Here is a 16,128-nt window from a genome sequence, read left to right on the forward strand (position 1 = left end):
AAGAAATATGCAAACACATCAAAATCCACCATCACCATTTAGCTTTAACAATTGATGAAACTGTCTTGGTTTTGATGAATGCTGGAGCACATACACAATTGTGAGGATGAGCGAAAAAGAATCATCAGCAGGGAAATCTTTGAACATGATTCCTTAGATTGAATAGATAATCTTGACTGCAATCTGAATTTGAATTAGATTTCTGTTTTCACATTGCATTTGCATTAAAGGGTAAAAACAAACATTTTACCCAATAAAGTGGGTTTACAGGTCTTAAAGAGCACATTTGTAAAATGCTTGTGAACATAAAAAAAAATTAACAGAAACAGAAACATTTTCTAAAGCTAGCCATTCGTTGTTAAACTTTGGTACATCTTCTTTCCTCTTCTCTGTTTCAACTTCTTTAGGTCCAATTTTGTTTATCCTGTGACAGTACTGTGCTTATGCTCTTGTTAGGTCCAGGCACAAAAAACAGTTGGTTAAGGTTGGGAAACATCGTGTTTGGCTTAACATACTTGATTTGGTTGTCACAAACACGGCTGAAATGTCATGAGGCCTCGTGATAAACAGCCGCTTTTGTCACCACAAACGCGGTTGGAGATGTCATGACTTTCTGTCAAAACTCTCAGGGCTCCAGACTAACTTTTTTTACAAGGAGTACAGTGGCCCCTAACTGAACATTTTAGGAGCGCCATCACAAAATGTAGGGGCGCACACCGTGCATCTGTACAGACGCAGCAGCATCAATGACGGGCAGTGTGAAAGGACTAATAGCGCGCATTAAAAAAGAAAACTCCGACGTGATGTGGACTCACTGTGTCAAAAACAGGTAGGCATTGGCGTCCAAGAAAATGAGCCCCGTGTTTCATGACGTTTTGAACAGCAGCATCACAGTGATCAATATAAGGGAGCTGAACACACACAACTGCTGCTGCACACAGAAGTGCGCTGGCTCTCTTGATGGAGAATACTCAACCGGCTGTTGGAATTAAGATCCGAAGTACACGCCTTTCTGATTGAGCACAGATCTCCCCATGACACCTTGTTCCAGGACACAGACTGGCTTGTAAAGCTGTGCTATCTGGCAGATATATTCAGCAAACTGAACAAACTTAATATGTCTCTGCAGGGCAAGGACACCAGCATTTTAAACCTGTATGACAAGGTGGGTGGCTTCCTGAGGAAAGCAGAGCTGTGGAGAAGTGCCTGTGCACAGGAGGATTTCACCTGCTTTCCTCAGCTGGATGATTTTCTCTCTCGTGAGGATGTGGACAGAGCTCCAGTCAAGTTGGTCATAGTGGGACATTTGACCAAGTTGATTCAGGATTTTCATTCCCACTTTCCTGACATGGAGGAGAAATCTGCACAGCTGGATTGGGTGAGAAACCCATTTCCCTTGTCCGAAGCAAATCAAAGCAAGCTCCCTGTCACCTATCAGGAAAAACTGTTGGAAGTGTCATCTGATTGTGGCCTCCAGATGAAGTTTGCCATGTTCACACTTACACAGTTTTGGGTGTGTGTGAAGCAGGAGCACCCTGACCTGGGACAGAAAGCTTTGGAGCAGCTACTACCATTTGCCTCCACATATTTATGTAAGGCCTCCTTCTCTGCAGTGACTGTGATCAAAACAAAGCAGAGAAACAGACTGTGCCTTGAGAAGAGCTTGATCACAGCAGTTGCCTCCCTGCCACCAAGAATGAACAAGATCCTCAGTGAAGCACAAGCCCAAGTGTCTCACTAAAATGTCTCACTAAATGCACAAACATTCAGTTCAGTGCAACAATGCAATATTCAGTGTTGACAGTTGTTAATGTTAATGGCAGTTTGCTTTTTGATTATTAAACAGATATTTTAAGATAAATATTTTTATTTTTTAGTAATTTCTGCATTTATTTATAATTAAGTTAACATTTCTTTTTGAGAACAGATCTTTACTATGACGCCAAAAGAGGACAATTTTATTTTATTTTTTCAAATGTTTGAATTTTGCACGTTTTTATCAGTTCCAAAGTTTAATAAATCAGACACTGATGGCACAGTGCTCTGTTTTAAGTCATCTTTTTTCAACCAAAAATGCTTTGCGCTGGTTAGGGGGTACTTAGCTGAAAAAATATTTCACAGGGGGTACATCACTGAAAAAAGGTTGAGAACCACTGATGTAGAGGACGGACGTGCGGGGCACACCTCCATACAATTTTGGGAACATTTAAAGTATATTTTCGGTGTAACTACCTGTATTAATTAACGTTGTGCTGAACCGCCTCTTTGAACGCGGCCCTCGCCCCGATTATTTCAGCCACCACGGTGCGGCTTAACACACTTTTGCAATTTTGGAGATGGAAACGGCCCTCTCGAACCATTCGGATAACATCACTAGCCTGGAGCAAGATGTAGCGGAGCTATGCTCCAAGCTTACCTCGATAGCAGAAGAGCACGGTGCTCTCCAGGCTGCCTTGGAAGACTTGGTGTCTCGCTCAAAGCGTCAGAATCTAAGAGTGATTGGGCTTCCTGAAGACATTGAAGGTAACAACCTGAGACAATTCATGGCAGATTTACTCAAGGAAGTGGCTGCAAAGGCACTATCGAAATCCACATCTGAACTAGACCGTGCCCATCGTAATCTCAGACCCAAACCTCGTCAAGGATACTGCCCTGTGATAGTGCGCTTTCACTGCTACATCGATAAAGAGAGAGAGTTACTATGAGCAAAGGAACACCGCAATATGACTTATCAGGGTCATAACATAACAAGTTTTACGAGGACTACAGTGGCGAAGAGCAAGGCCGTAGAATTGGGTAGGGACGCTAGGGACACGTCCCTACCAATATTCAGCCGCTACTGTGTAGTCACTATCAATACAACCACTGTCCGTAGTGTTTAGTCAACGATTATGGCACACAAAGGGTTACATGTCGGTCTCTGCTAGAAGTCCCGCCTCTGACCTAAATATCGCTCCCTGATTGGCTGCCGGTGTCTTGCTAACTTACATGTGATTGGCTGTCCCCGCTGTCACTCCTTCTGCTTGTAAAAGCTACATGCAACCTGCCAGTTGGACCGGACGAGAGGCAGTGCATGTTATCTGCAACTGTGAGTGTAAGTTGTCAACATGTTCGGCATTTGTTCTTCCTGGGTCACGTCAGCTAGACGGATTTTAATATCAGTGGTGTCATTTACATTTGTGTTTGTGTCTGTTTGCGTGTGTGTACGTGTGTGCGTGCGTGCGTGTGTGCTGTATAGGATTTGAAGGATGTCAAAGAAAAGAAAACTGGATATAAGAGACTTCTTTAGGAGTTAAAGTGTAAGTTACTTCAAGGGTGTATAGGTAGAGGCTCAACAAAACAGATATTGAATAAAAGAGAATATTTAATGCCAAAGAGATACACTTTTTTAAAGTGATTTTTAATTCTTATTTTCATGTATTTGTGTAGAAGTGAGCAACGGTTTAAAAACACAAATGAAGAAACTTTGTGGTGGAAATACAATAAAACCTCACATTCTAGATGATCATGTGATTTTATAATTATAAAATATAATTAATTAATATTAAGTAATATTAATATTTAGTAAAAGCCTTTTTGCTCAGGCAATAACTGTACCATCAAACTCTATGATCATTGTATCCCTAATGTCTCTGTTCATATGTCATGCATCAACATATTTTTGTAAGGTGACAGATAGCAGAGAGGCTGGAGGAGATGGAGGAGGAGAGGCCAGAGAAGGTAGAGTAAGAGAGGCAGGAGGAGGTAGAGAAGGAGAGGCTGGATCAGATGAAGGAAGAGAGGCTGGAGGAGATGGAGGAGAGGCCAGAGAAGGTAGAGGAAGAGAGGCAGGAGGAGGTAGAGAAGGAGAGGCTGGAGCAGATGAAGGAGGAGAAGCTGGAGGAGATAGAGGAGGAGAAGCTGAAAGAGAGGCTGGAAATTCACAGGTGAGGTTAAAATTTATGATGGATATGTTAGTCATGAGATTCAGCACTGTGACAAATGTTAGTGTGATGATGATCTGAATAGCAATGCTTTACCCATGTGGCTTTAAAACTCGGAAGTTGCCTCCTTGTCTTTCATTAGTTGCTTTAACCTATAACATCTGCATGACGTGAAATTATGATTGTTAATGTAAAAAAACGTCAACTTTCAGGAGTGCTGCCTTGGAGCACTTTTGTGTCCCCACCAATCTCAAAATCAGACCTACTCCCTTGGCAAAGAGGTGAGCTGCTTTCAACCAGGTGAAATCCTTGCTCTTAAAGAAAGGGATACGATTCAGCATGATCTACCCTGCCCGGCTGCACATCACTTTCAACAGTATGACCCACATCTTTGACTCCCCGGAGCAAGTGGAGCTGTTTTACAAGGAACGCATACACGACTCATGAGAGAGGGAGCAAGCGGAATGATCACCAATATATGTGAATTAATGATTCTTTTGGAATCTTTGTTGATTTATTTATTCTTTTGCTGGACTTTCTCACAGTAAGGTGCGACTACACTGTAGAAATGGACCACAGACTATGAGCAGTACCACATATTACTTTATCCCATCTCGAGTTAAATATTGACAGTCTTTAAGTATCATGGCAAGCTGCGATTTGTTTTGTTTATATATAAAATGTCTTATCTATTCAAGGAAACACACTCTTAATTCCCTGACATGTGGGTATTAAAATCCACTGCTCTCTTCACTTTTTATACAGCTTGAATTCACCAGATTATGGCCTGAAACTACTGAATTTAGTGTATTTTTCTTTCTTTTTTTCGTTTCTTTCCTTATTCACTTAGTTATTTTAAAGAGGGATTTTCTCACATTTTAGCTGGAGGATTACATGTTCAGCCTGGTACAAATACTGGTCCTTCCTTTTTCCAGTCTTTCAGTGTCACTCCAGATTGTTTTCATAAATAACTGTTACAAACTTTTACATGGCATATATTTTGGTTCATCAGGAGGCAGAACCTACTGCATGGTAAACCAGTTGCGTGTACTCCTGCAACTCGTCTTGTTCCGTTATGACGAGCTTAGGAAGCAACTGATTGGATGGTTTACAGTCTAAACTCTGGCCAATATGATTTTGGAAGAAGGGCCAGAACAATTTAGAGCAAAACACGCTATGACTAAAAAAAAAAACTATGGAGATGACAGTAGACTTCAGGAGTAGCCCCCCTAAAACAGGACAGGAACAGACTGAAACAGACAATTAGGACTGCCGAAAAAATTATTGGTGCTAAACTGCCCACCATCCAGGACCTATACTCATCCAGAGTCAGAAAATGGGCAGGAAACATCTCTGCAGACCCATCACACCGTGGACATAATCTGTTTGAACTTCTACCCTCCGGCAGGTGCTACAGAACACTGTACGCCAAAACAACAAGATAGTTTCTTCCCCCAGGCCATCACACTGATAAACACTTGATCAGTCACCCAGTGTCAGTAACCCCTGACTCCAAAATCATACACTCACAGACTTTACATTTACAGACTAAATTGCACTTTATGTCTTATGTCATTTCATGTTCAGTATACCACCTGTCAGTATACTGCCTATACCTAATTGAACAACATAACCGTCACTGTAAATAATAATACATAAATAAATAAATAAATAAGTAAATAATAAAATAATATATAATGACATATACACATATATATATATATACATATATAATGATATATACATATATATGTTTATGTCGCAGGACCCTTACTTATGGCAGAGGCTGCCACACAAGGTGCCAACTGCACATCAGAGCAATTTTGGAGTTCAGTATCTTGCTCAAGGATACTTCGACATGTAGCACAGTTCTACCCCAGGGGAGCCGGGATTTGAACCAGCGACTGATCACTAATCCATCAGCTCTACCCACTGAGCTACGCCCTGTATGTTTTTTCTTTATTTACTGGGAGTTTTTTTCTGTTTCTTTCTTAAAGTTAACATTATCTGGATGCTACCATAATGCTTATCTGGTTCCTGACCAGGATGCTCATTTATTTCCTACCATTCTTATTAAAATCTACGTATTTCATCATTTGCAAGTGATTAATTGTTGACCAAGTATCTCCCAAAGAGGACTGAGCGGGTCTAGCATTCGGCTTGTGAATTGGAACTTTCGCAGACTTGGGGGCCCAATAAAGGGATCCAAAGTGTTTCCACACCTCAAGGGTCTTAAAACTGACATCACATTTGCATATAAATGATCATTGCAGAATGCACAAACCATGGGTTGGTCAAATTTTCCATTTAGCTTTCAATAGTAAATCCTGGGGTGCCGCTATTCTTATTAACAAACGTATCCAGTTCTCCCTTGATCAGATCATATCTGAATTCCCATGGGCGTTATGTTATAGTAAGTGCAGTGTTTCCTCTACATTCATTTAGGAGTGGCGGCCCGCCACTCCTAAATCCTAGCCGCTGCTCCTTCAATTTTTGTTTTTTAATTGTCGCAAATACACCACCGCCACATCATATCTCCACCTTCACAGCAGAGTCCTGCACTGGATCGGGTGTCGCGAGTGCTGAGGTAAACTATATAACTATCTTGCTCAGTATCTACTCTTTGGAGTAGATCCCCCCCCTCCCCCAATAACTTACCGGTGCCATCGACGTTAATTGCTCGCGAGAGAACTGCCTTGAAAGTGACATCACGTCAAGCACCCAGGCACCAGGTCGGAGAGTCAGAGGAGTGTCATCTTGAAAATAGGGCTACGACTCACCGGAGAAAAGGTAGACTTATTAGCTTAAGAAAACTTATAATAGATTTTATAAGTTCAATAGACATTTGCATAATATTGATGGCCAGCTAAGGTACGTAACATATCGGTAGCTTAATTAATTGGGCCCGGTGCCAACTCAACTCAGTGTCGCTAACGTGAGTAAACTAATTGATAGCATTAAGCGAATATATACACGCCATGATGAAACTGCTGACTGCATTTTCAGATGAGCTTGTTCAAATATTTCTCAAAGAAGAGAAAGACACCTGATGAAGATGACGCTAGTCAGGTATCATTAGCCTTTTACTGACTCAAATGATGATGGTTAGGTAAAAAATTGTGTTCACACTTGTAATCAGATGTGATGTGAGTGTAAATTATCTAACGTTAATGTTTTATGTAATCGTATAAGACAAGTAACATTAGACAGGGAGGAGCAGTGGAACAAAGTGAAGGAGAGCAGAGTACAGCAGGGGGAGAGCCGAGTGAAGGAGCAGGAGAGAAAGATGAGAGTAGAGGAGAAAAACCTAAAGGGAAGCACAGGCTATCAGGCTGGGACCCTAAATGGGTTGAAAAAAATAGCCGGTTCCACTGATTCTACAGCCCCATCAAGAAATTATTATTTATTGTTTTATTTTTTATTTTATTTTATTGTTGTATTTTTGTTATTATTTTTTATTTTTACATTCAGCCTTTAAAAAGCCATTTTGCATGCCAGCCATTCAATAAAAAGGGGGATTATGCTGGGCATAAAAGTAAAATCTGCAGTCAAGTGTCATTTGTTTACGCCGCCACGGCTCCCCGGAGAGCCTGCCCCCACTGCTGAAAAAAATCCTAGAGGAAACACTGAAGTGGCATATTATATCAAACTTCAGTTGTATTGGTTAATGTTTATGCCCCTTATTGGGACAACCCAAATTGTATGACTTCCCTTTTTTTTTTTTTATTCCCAACTTGGAGACTTATCGTCTCATTCTAGGGGGAGACCTGAACCTAGTAATGGACCCCAAACTTGACAGATCCCCCCTGAACGTACTTATACCCTCTGCCATGTCGAAGACATTATCATCTTTTATGAGTCAATTGGGCTGCATATATGCTTGGCGACTGCTATACCCATTCTCAAAAGAATTTTCTTATTTATCCAAAGTACACCAAGTTTATTTCCGCATCGACTATTTTTTCATAGACAGGGCTTTTCTACCTGCTGTGAAATCCACTGAATATTCTGCTATCATTATTTCTGATCACGCTCCTCACATTCTAAATTTAGCACTCTCACCTATCACTACAAAACAGTGGAAGTTTAATACAGGGCTACTAGCTAAAGATGAGTTCTGTGATTATATTTCAAAAAATGTGTGTTTTCCTCTCTGTTATGTTAATTAGGGGAGATAGAATAGTCTTTATTGTCATTGTACAGGAGAGTACAATGAAATTGAGGGTGCTCCCGCAGTGACAAATAAAAAACCAACACATAGAACAAATAGTAATCTAAATAAATTATATATATAGCCCTTTAAGGGGCTAAAGGGAGGTAGGAGGAGGTAGATTGGGTTTGTTCTTGTCGGGGGGTGTTGTGAGTGTATCCGTTCGTATTTGTAGTTGGTATGGCCCAGGGGAATAAGCTGTCTGTCAGCCTGCTGGTGTGGGACTTTGTTGACCTGTAGCGTCTCCCAGAGGGCAACAGATCGAACAGGGGGTAGGCAGGGTGTGAGGGGTCTCCTGTGATGGCCTTGGTTCTCCTGAGGCAGCAGGATGTGGCGATGTGTTTCAGGCTGGTCAGAGGGCAGCCGATGATCTTTTGGGCAGTGTTTATGACCCTCTGCACCGCCTTCCTGTCCTCGGCTGTTGAGCCTGCGTACCACACACCCAGACAGTACGTCAGTACGCTCTCCACAGAGGAGTGATAGAAGGCCAGCAGCAGCTTTGTGTCCAGTTTGTTTTTCCTGAGGACGCGCAGGAAGTGTAGTCGCTGCTGAGCCTTCTTAACCAGGGCCCTGATGTTGTAGGTCCAGGAGTGGTCTGCGGAGATGTGGGTGCCCAGAAACCTGAAGGTGGTGACAGTCTCCACCTGTTCTCCATTTATGAGGAGAGGGGTGTGGTTATGTCTGTTCTTCCTGAAGTCCATGATGAGTTCTTTTGTCTTATGGACATTCAGGGTCAGGTTGTTGTCTGAGCACCATAGTGACAGTTCCTCCACCTCGGCCCTGTACGCTGTCTCGTCCTCGCCTCGGATGAGTCCAAGCACTGTGGTATCATTCGCATATTTAATAATGCGGTTGGTTGGGTGAGTTGGAGAGCAGTCGTAGGTGTACAGTGCGTACAGAAGAGGGCTCAGAACGCAGCCTTGAGGGGAACCAGTGCTGAGTGTGAGTGCAGTGGAGTGGTGGGGGCCGAGTTTCACAGACTGTGGGCGACTTGACAGGAAGTTTCTAATCCAATTGCAGGTGGGGAGGGGGATCTGTAGTTCCAGCAGTTTGGTGATGAGAATGTCTGGAATAATGGTGTTAAATGCTGAGCTGTAGTCCACGAAGAGCTCTTCTTGTTCTCCAGGTGGCTCAGCGCTGTATGGAGTGTGAGGGCGATGGCGTCCTCTGTAGAATGGTTTGCCCTGTAGGCAAACTGGTGGGGGTCGAGGGAGGGAGGGAGACAGTCTCTGATGTGCTGGGAAACTGATCGCTCCAAGCACTTTATGATTACAGACGTCAGAGCAATAGGTCTGTAATCATTCAGGCTGTCTATGGCAGGTTTTTTGGGGATGGGGACGATGATATTATCTCATACAGCACACATCTGGCTAGGAATAATAAACAAAAACAGCCAGAGCTTATTGATGCAATTCTCAGCATAGATAGGGAATATTCAAGCTCTCCCAGTCCAGAACTATATGCTAAAAGGGTCAAATTACAATCTGATAATGCCCTTTTCTCTACAAATAAAGCAGAATACCTTTCAAAATGGACCAAAGGGACACACAATAAATATGGTGACAAAGCCCGTCGTCTCCTCGCCCTCCGACTTAAACGTCAGTCAGCCTCAAATTTCATATCACAAATATATGACTCCTCTCACTCCCTAACTACCAGCCCATCTGAAATAAACTCCACCATCGCTTCCTATTATTCTAACCTTTATCAGTCTGAACCTCCTGCAAATAAGACCACAATGGATCATTTCCTGGATAACATAGATATACCTACCATAGATCCTCGTATTAAAGAGTTGGAAAAACTTATACAGTTGGAAGAATTAATCTCTTGTCTTATATTAATACAAAATAACAAAGCTCCAGGGCCGGATGGATTTCCGGTTGACTTTTATAGAAAGTTCACCCACCAACTTGCTCCTTTGTTATTAGACATGTTTAATGATTCACTGAAGCAGGGCTCTCTGCCTCGAAATTTAAATCAGGCTTCAATCTCGTTCATTCCTAAAAAAGACAATAACTTAGATGAATGTAGCAGCTGGAGACCAATAAGTTTATAAAATTCAGTCGTAAAACTTCTAGCCAAAGTACTAGCATGCCGTTTGGACCCTTGTCTACAGACAATGTAGGGTCAGGGTTTGTTAGAGGTCGTCAACTACCATCCAACATTAGAACACTTTGAAGTATTGTGCTATCTCCTCACATGTCCCAAGCTGCTGAAATGGTTATATCTTTAGATGCGGAGAAAGCCTTCAATCGGGTTGAATAGGATTACTTGTTTTCTGTTTAGGGGAAATTTTGCTTTTGGTCTAAATTTATTTCTTTGATACAACTTTTATACTCTGCCCCTTCTGCTTGCGTGCCAACTAAATTTCAAAGGTCTGAATATTTTCCTTTATCATTAGGGACCCACCAAGGTTGCCCAATATCTACACCATTCTCAGGTTATAAATTAAACATCAGTAAAAGTGAATGTTTTCCGGTAAACATAACAGCTAAACACATCCCATCACATGCTTTGATTAGCTCAGAACAGCTTTCGCTATTTAGGTATTAATATTTCCCTTACTATATAAAAATAATTTTACAAAGTTGGTTATGGAAATAAGATCTGATTTGGCGCGCTAGGACTCTCTCCCTCTCTCTTTGGCAGAATCAGTTCTATTAAAATGAATATTCTTCAGAGATTTTTGTTTCTTCTCCAGTGTCTTCTAATTTTTTTTTATCTAAATCATTTATATAAATGTATATATAAATATATTTATATATATAAATATACATTTATTTAGGCTGGTAAGAACCCAAGAGCGTGTTGAACAACACTCCAAAGAAGCAAATAAGATAGGGGCCTTGCACTGCTTAACTTATCATTTTATTTATTTTACTTGGGCTGCCAATCTTCAAAAAAATCCATGCCGGGTGTAATTCTCACAGTTTAGACTGGCGCATAATGGAATGCTTCTTGCCATCCCTCATCTCTGGCGGCTCTGGTTTGTGACACTATAGCTTCTCGATATCCTAGTTATATTAAAAACCCAATTGTACTTTCCACTTTGAAAATGTGGAAACAATTCAGACAAAACTTAAAAGGGACAGTGTGTAACGATTTAAGTAATTTATTAACTCAAATCAACGTCTTCGTTCATAAGTAAGTCCTCATTGGTGTACAATTACCTCTGCCAACAATCTGACTTATCCTCCTGAGCGAAGAATTACCTATCTGAATATACATAGCACGGGCAAGCTCTATGGAGGCCGCCATGTCTTTCCGGTTTTAAAAAACTATGGACTGCCGAGAGGGACAAAAAGCACTACGTGGTACTACGTAGTAAGGCTAAATGCGTTTTCGCTCAGAGCCAGCTTGACTGCGGAACTGAGAGGGAGCTCAGCGAAAATAACCAACTTAACTTAATAACTTAACTTAACTACAACTTAACCTCATTACTTGAATCAGTAGAAATACTCGACGCTGTTGGGAAAGAGTCCATATTTTGAAAATTATTTTCTTGTCCGTCAGGGCCACCTTAGCTTCCACAACGCCTCCAACGTCTTCAGAACGGGAGGGGTGAGCAACGGAGTGTTGCAATGTAGAACCTCACAGCTAGATGGCGCTAAATACTTGATATATTTAACCTTTAAGGTTCTCCACAAAATTCATTTCACAAAAAAGAAAAAAAAAACAGACTTAGGAGGCTATTTCCAGGCACAGATGATATCTGTGATAGATGTGGTTTATCTCCAGCGGACCATGTTCATAGGTTTTTGCTTGTCCAAAACTAGTCAATTTCTGGTCATGTTTTTTTTAATCGTTAAACAATTCCTTCAATATCATGTTAAAACCCTGCCCCCTGATATCCATCTTTGGGGTACCTCCTAGTCTCTCTAAGAAAAACTCAGATGTTGTTGCTTTTGCCTCGCTCATAGCCCGCAGACGTATTCTATTACATTGGAAAAGCCCAAACGCGTGATTTAATGTCTTTTCTGTCTTTGGAAAAAGTTAAATATTCCTTACACCCTCACCTCTCTGATCCCCAACTGAATCGATTTGATGCATCAAATTTTTTATTTTACCAGTTTTTTTAGTGAGCACACTGGGCATCCTTATTATTATTCTATTATTAGGGCCCGAGCAGGTCAAAGACTTGCACGGTCCCTATTGGAATTGGAATGCGTATCATTAGGGCCTGAGCAGGTCACAGACCTGCGAGGTTCTTATTGAAACTGTAAGGATTATTATTATTTTTCTGGGGCCGAAAACAAATGCATATTTGGAGGTATGAACATTGCAGAAAACGCGCATAAATTAGTGAACCTTTCAGAAGTGGCACATTTTTTTATAATCTATTGTCGTTGTGAATGTTCGCCACTAGGGGGCGCTGTAATCAAGGAAAGTGTGTTTTGGCTAATAAATCCTATAAACTTAATTGCACATTCAAAAACCTTATATTCGGGGGTCTTAAACTCCCAAATCTCCAGTGGTATTATTGGGCAGCCCAACTTTCTACTGCTTCCTACTGGTTCACATCAGAAACACAGTCGCTTGGGTTAATACTGAAAGAGGTAACACATCCCATTTACCTCTTAACTCATACTTATACTCAGATAAACCAAAAGACCTTAAGAAAAGTACTCAGAATCCCTTTGTTAAAAACACAATACAGGTTTGGTATGAGGTACATAAACACAGAGATGAAACACTGTTGTTGTCCCAGTTTTCTCCGATCTGGGATAATGGTCACTTCGCACCTGGTAAGAGCGATATGGGCTTTAAAATCTGGGCTGATAAAGGCATATGTAAGATTGCAGACCTATTTGACAAGAATGTTCTTATGTCTTTTGATGAGGTGCGACAGAAATATGACATTCAAGCCAAGCATTTCTTTAAATATTTACAGGTCAGGAGTTTCATATTTAAGTCGCAAAAGTCACTATCTTTACCTTCTCTCACCTCTGTGGAAGAAATATCAGTTAATCACAACTCCAAGAGGGGCCTGATCTCTCGCTTTTATGCGTTAATTGTGGGTGGCTCCCAAGTCTCCTCAGAAAATAAAAGGGAGGCATGGAGTGAGGACCTAAAGACTGTCATCTCAGTGGAAGAATGGCAGGGTGTCTGCTTAAAAGCCCAAACACAATCCATAAACACCCACTTCAAATTAATTCAATTCAAGTGGTTAATGAGAACCTATATAACACCAATCTTGCTTAATAAATTTAATCCCAATACCCCTGTTATGTGTGTTAAATGTGATATGAAAGGTACTTTACTCCACTGCCTTTGGGACTGTCGAAGTATTCAGACTTTCTGGTTGGAAGTTTTACATACCCTTTCATGTGTCACAGGTGTGAAATTACCTCTATGCCCAAAGCTGTGTATCCTCGGGATTTTCCCGACAAACTGTAAACTAAGCAAGGATGATAAGAAAATGACTGTATATTGTTTATTACAAGCTAAACACTCCATCGCCAAATCTTGGAGATCTGTTAACAAACCAAGTTTACAAGCGTGGCTTGCTGGACTATCAAACTCTCTTGCCCTTGAAAAACTTACTTTTGTGAGCAAGGGTAAATATTCTACCTTTGATAGGATTTGGAGTCGTTTTCTATCTTTTCTGGAAGGGAAGAAAGCCACTGAAGCCTTCCTGCCATAACAGTACTACTTCTTTTGATATGTATTATTCTTTCTTTGGTTGTACGTTTAATTTTATTTGGAAGCATGCTGGTGTTTACTCCAGACCATGAAGAGTGACTCAATGCAGTACCCTGTCATAGAACTGTATTGGAAGATGTTTTGCCGCTACCCTGCACCTTACTTGTTCTTTCTTTATGTGTGTCTGTCGCTGTAAATAATGAAAATTTAAATAAAAACATTTAATTAAAAAAAAAAAAAAAACCTTATATTCACGCCTTCCCTGAATTGTGCTGAATCTTGTTTTTCTACTAATGCGCAAAATGTCGAAAAAACCTACTTTTTCGATCTCCTCCCAGGCAATTTCACCAATTTGCATGAAACTTTGCACACAGCATCTTGGGACTGTCCCTCCCTGACAGAATGGTGTGCAAAGAAAGTCCTGATTCAACACGATACCAAAGTTACGAATTAATCATTTTTTGGCAAAAATTGCAAAAACAGGAAGTGTTGCATATCTCCACATTGGTATGTCCGATTGACATGAAACTTGGGTCAGTACTTCGACACATTTGTCTTTATGTGTCGTGCAAAATTTGGGGACATGACCACTATATGGCGCTCTTTCAGCCCAAGATTTGTATATCTGAACATCGCCTTGGCCGATTAAGACTTTGTACAATCGTTACCAATGGTCCCCTGACGTTAACTTAAGAAGGTGTCACTAATCCGCCCCCAGGTGGCGCTCTGGTGGCACTCTAAGTGCATTTTTGACACTGTGACCCAAACCGTAAAAATGAACCAACATTTTATTCATGGGGGTGGTACAGACTAGTGCCAGTAGCTTACATACCAAAAATGACATGTGTCCACCAGCAGGTGGCGCTATAATCAGGGAAAACGTGTTTTGGCCAATAACTCCCACATACTATCTTGCATATTCAAAAACCTTACGTTCTGGCGCGCGGGTGGTTGAGTGGTTGGAGCGCATGCCACATACGCAGCTGACCCCGGTTCGATTCCGGCCGGAGGTCCTTTGCTGCATGTCACATCCCCCTCAATCTCCCATATTTCCTATCTGTCTACTGCTTAATAAAGGTGTCTATGCCAGAAAAAATCTTTAAAAAAACCCCAAAAACCTTACGTTCCCTGAATTCAGCTGAATCGGTTGATATAGGCCACGCCCATTCCCATTGATATTTTCTTCGCAAAAAAAATAATAAAAATCTCAAAATGTGGTACATCACCCGTTTTCATCTCCTCATAGGCTGTTTGACCGAAAAGCACAAAGATTTGCACATAGAATTTCTGGACACTCCTGATGAAATTTTTTTTTAAAGAATTTTGATATTCCAAAGAAATCTCAAGTTATTAAAAAACAACTTCCTGTAGATTTTCATCACAACAGGAAATGTTGCATATCTCCACATTTGTGTGTCCGAATGACATGAAACTCAGTTTCCTACTTCCCCATGAGCCCCTAAGGCGCTGTGTTTCTGTGCTACTCAGTCACAAGGGGGGCGCTTTTATCGCAAAATAACCAAAAAACACACAAAAAATGCTGGCATGTTTCATGTGTTAAAGGAGTCATCACCTGGTTTTTTACTTATCCAGTCCCTCTTGGATCGCTTTGGATCAATTCTTAAAACTTATTAGAATTTTTTTTTTTTTTTTAAAAATCAAACAGAGAGCTTGTTCTGACCCTTTTTCATACCGCGACTTTCTCACGCGAGATTATGCGTGAGGTTTTGACCGGTCCGGATGTGCATTGTATTAATATGTAATGAGGCACGCTTTGATTGGCCGCAGGAAGGACAGAGCCGGAATGGGGGGCGAGCCTGCATGCACACACGGACTCCAAAACATAAACAGCCCCCTGTCATGGCGCACACACTAAATGACGAACCTTACGGAATTCAGGCATTTATGTACGAGCCGGAGTCGGAAACCAAACGGGAGAGTGAAGAGGCAGAGACGTTGGAAGAGACATGTTTACAGCAGGACGTCTCTGAATGGTAAATTCTTTGTTTTTTCCTTCTTACTTTTCACTCGTGTTTTACATGCAAGACCTGAGTTTCAATGCTGGCGGTCACAATGTATGGCGTGAAAATGACAGAGAAATAAGCAGATTCGGCGTGCTCACTCAGAAAGTCTGGCTGAGGAAGGCTGTGAGCCGATGCTTAATATGCAAGTAGCCTCCTGTGGTAACGTCACCACCGGAGCAGAGACAAAATCTTGTGCTTTAGGAACGCGCACTACTGTGCGCTCTTCCTGTTCAGAAAAAGAGCCAAAGCGAAAAAAATAAGCCACTTTCAAACACCAGCTTTTCAGGCAAGTTTCAACAGAGGTCCAACACCAATATGCATGATT

General features: G+C 41.3%; 1 protein-coding gene across 2 annotated transcripts in view; it reads right to left on the bottom strand.

The window, feature by feature from the left end:
* agla (amylo-alpha-1, 6-glucosidase, 4-alpha-glucanotransferase a) overlaps positions 1-16,128 on the bottom strand; it is a 125,166-nt gene that overhangs the window by 55,539 nt on the left and 53,499 nt on the right. The window lies entirely within an intron of this gene.

Source organism: Sparus aurata, chromosome 21 (assembly GCF_900880675.1).
Source record: "Sparus aurata chromosome 21, fSpaAur1.1, whole genome shotgun sequence".
Taxonomy (NCBI): Eukaryota; Metazoa; Chordata; class Actinopteri; order Spariformes; family Sparidae; genus Sparus; species Sparus aurata.